This window comes from Taudactylus pleione, unplaced genomic scaffold, assembly GCF_031769625.1.
Source record: "Taudactylus pleione unplaced genomic scaffold, aTauple2 ptg000375l, whole genome shotgun sequence".
NCBI classification, from domain to species: domain Eukaryota; kingdom Metazoa; phylum Chordata; class Amphibia; order Anura; family Myobatrachidae; genus Taudactylus; species Taudactylus pleione.
This window is the reverse complement of record NW_028284776.1, coordinates 1,609,555-1,613,141: the sequence shown is the minus strand read 5'-3', so window position 1 is coordinate 1,613,141 and position 3,587 is coordinate 1,609,555. Positions and strand designations below refer to the sequence as shown.

The 3,587-nt window shown below is 40.7% G+C and overlaps 1 long non-coding RNA gene across 1 annotated transcript; it reads left to right on the top strand.

Annotated features, from left to right (window-relative positions):
* The first annotated feature begins 856 nt into the window (after positions 1 to 856).
* LOC148508158 (uncharacterized) lies at positions 857 to 2,866 on the top strand. Its single transcript, XR_015869617.1, has 3 exons — positions 857 to 929; positions 1,333 to 1,400; positions 2,665 to 2,866. It is a non-coding gene; the product is annotated as an uncharacterized LOC148508158 (long non-coding RNA).
* Positions 2,867 to 3,587: the final 721 nt, after the last annotated feature.

Here is a 3,587-nt window from a genome sequence, read left to right as displayed (position 1 = left end):
CTGTTGATAACCTATGATAATTCCGGTACACTTCCAATTGGACAGATTTATGGTGGTGTACACATGTTTGGGTTATATTTATAATATGATTCTCTAGATGGAGCTATTTTTTCACAAATTTATATTTATGTCATAATGGAGCTGTGGCCCAGGGTGATGTCACAGACGTCATCAGTTTCACTCTTTTGAAAGGTAGTATTCAGTGGAGTGAGACGTATATTCAGGTTGTTCTTTTTAGCGACATTTTTTAACAATTTGAAATTAGCAAAGGAACAGCAATTCAGACAACTGTGGGTAAGTGGTCATTGTAATTATTTACTAAGCAGAAATAAATCATTATGTTTGCAAAAATAGAGCCACAGACACATGTATACATCTGCAGATATCAGGATGCAAAGTACATTGTAGATAACTTACTATACAATATAACAAAAGCTTACACATGTTTACAGTAATACACTAAGTGATATAATATTAAATATACTGTGTGAGAAAAGAATTAGGGTGGTGTTTGTTTTGGGGATGATGGCTCACTTGTGTCTAGGGGTTAGTTATATGATAATATAATACATAAATGACCTCACACGGCCCCCTCCTCTCTTTAACCACCCCTGCTGGATCCCATATATAGCTAGCAGGCCCAGAGTTTCAGCTCAGCGATTATACAGGGTGTACCATGATGTCTTATTTTACTTATTACATATATCAACAACACTTCTCATGTTAAGGAAGCAGCTCTTTTGCTCTTATAATTGTTATATATAAAAGGGATTGATATGTGTGACAGGCTACAAATGGAGTTTATTCACCTAACCAGTTTGTTTCTTGCATAGTTGCCCATAATCTCCAATGGAGGGAATAGCAGCTGTTTACATCACTGTCCTCATAACATTTGTTGTGGCTTTATTGGCTTTATCCGTTTACTTCAGGTAAGTTACTATCATGTACAGATAATGTAACAATTGATTTATCTAGATAAAACATATATTATTACTATATTATTTCCCAATATAATTATTATTTTATTGATACACTAATAGACAGAGATGTGATATATTAATAACGCCAAAAGAGTAAAAATAACTTGTATCCATTTTATCCTAAACCCTCGTTTGTAGGGAATGTAAAGTAAAAATACAACACAGTCAAACCTGCTTTGCTATGTACTGTGATATAATTTGCTGCCCTGTGTGGCTGTACTATACTGTAATACAATAGGCTGCCCTATTATATAATGTTACCCTATATATTGGTTTTGAAATCATATAAGATAGGGAGACCCCATGGTTCCTTTCTGTGTTCTGCCACTGAGCACTTCTCATTATTTTGCAGTTGTATGCAAAGCAGACTGGAGAGAATGCCATACAGGGACATAGAGTCCGGCTCTGACATGACACCAGGTAACAATAACTAGATTAATTAAGTATAAAGTAAAGGCCCCATACATCAGAGATTGATTGCAGCAATCGTGCAATTTGCAATCGATTGTGTATAAAAATCTTTCCCTTTTTCAATCGATTGCAGATTTACCACAATCGATTGAAAAGGGAAAGATTTTTATACACAATCGATTGCAAATTGCACGGTTGCTGCAATCAATCTCTGATGTATGGGGGCCTTAAGGACCACAGGGCAGACAAAATCTGCCCCAATCTCAGGGCCTGATACAGAGGGCACACAGTTCATGTACAGCTGCCATTTCTCACAGATTCACAAGTGCGAAATTATGCAAATGTCAGCTTGAGCGTTCCTCTTGTGTACTTCTGTGTGATGGACTGAGCTATCCCTGCAATGCCCACTTTGTATATGTGAGCAATGTTCATCTGCTCTGATGGGTCCAATCTCTCCACCATCGTCTCACCATCAGCTGCAGCAACGAGCAGCCCCTGCCTCAGCACCGCCTCCCTTGTCACTGTATCACAATATGGCTGCGGAGCTGCAAAAGAAAACGCAGCCGCATTCCGAATACATGTACCCACAGCATGCTCCCATAACACGCCCATGCCACCAATGATATAGACACAAATGTTTGTTATTGGTGTTTGGAATTATAATTTGGGGCAGGATGCAGCAAAGGTAGAAATGTGGTCAAACCCTGAAAATGCGGGTTTGACCGCATTTCTCATATGCACCAAGCCCCAGAATGCAATGCACTCTTGGTTGCAGTGGGTAATGTCATCTCCTGATTGGTGCTACCTTATAGAATTCTATCAGGAGAGTACTGTGAGAGGGCACCAATCAGATCCCTCCCAGCACCCCCCGCGGCACGTGCATCCTTCTGCACATGGGCAGCTGGACACCAGAGGGGCTTCTGATTTATAGACCTGGAAATCCCTCCATCACAAAGGGCCGCTCTTACCAAGAGAGTGGTCATTTGCGGTGGTTGTTATACATATTGGCAGTGCTAATGCCGGCATGCATGGGAAGGGTGGTGGGATGCGATGTGTAATGCATCCCGCCCAAGGTCTCATTTTACCAGTACATATTAATACTGATTACTATTTACAAATAGAAGTGGGTTCCCGTTATCCTAATACTGCAACACATAGACAAATACTGTACATTCTGATATTTCTTTTCTGGCTAGATTGATAAATAGACCCCTAAATAACTTATTCTGGGCTGCTTATTATCCATTACTGTTTCTATTTTCTATTTTAATAGTTAATGAAAAAATGGAGTATGAAGAAAGTGATGTGGATGAGGAGTAGGGGAACCATCTGGAGGAAAAAGAGGAGAGCAGCGATAACTATATCATTATAAAACAAAAAATGAAAGTTCACTTTATGGACAAAGGCAAAGAACAATAATGAAATAATTGAGAAGCAAAATAATAAATATACATTTTCCTGCCTATAAGCTATAATTTAAATGTTGTTCATTATTTGTTCTAATACTATTTAAACTATTTTGATTAGTGCTCTGCAGCTGTGGACAGTGGGAAAAACAGGGTGGTAAACAAACAACACATGCAGGGCCGGTTCTAGACATTGTGAAGCTCAGGGTGATAGTTCCCAGTTGCGCCCTCCCCCCCCCAAAAAAAAGTTTTTACAGACGGCGTTCCCCTGCGCGCGCCTTCGGTGCACACGCTTCCAGAAAGGGGCGCGAGAGATCAGAGAGGGGGCGTGTACTTGCAGAACACCCCAATTTATTGCACTTTGGGGAATGCCCAGCACTTAAGGTGCCTACACACTTGGTGATGTGCTCATGATCAGACATCATGTCCGATTTCCCCTTGAACTCACCCCAGTAGCTCCCTGGCAGTCGTGGGCACAATTTGGTGTTAAAAACCGTCCAATGTGACAAACGATTTATCGTGCCTCCTAACTATTCCAGTGCATTGTGACTGAGATCAGAAAATCTGCCCTACAGTACGGAAGACCAGCGGGTACGCACATCGGCATCGTGATCATTAGTAGACACTCATGATTAGGACATATTTTACACGATTTGTCGGCACGATGCGTCGGAATTGGGCAAATCGTGTAAAATATCGTTAAGTGTGTAGGCACTTTTACAGAGTTATCTAAGATGTGGGATGGGGGAAGAGGGATCTGAGAACCACCGCAGAGATCCACATATGTCTG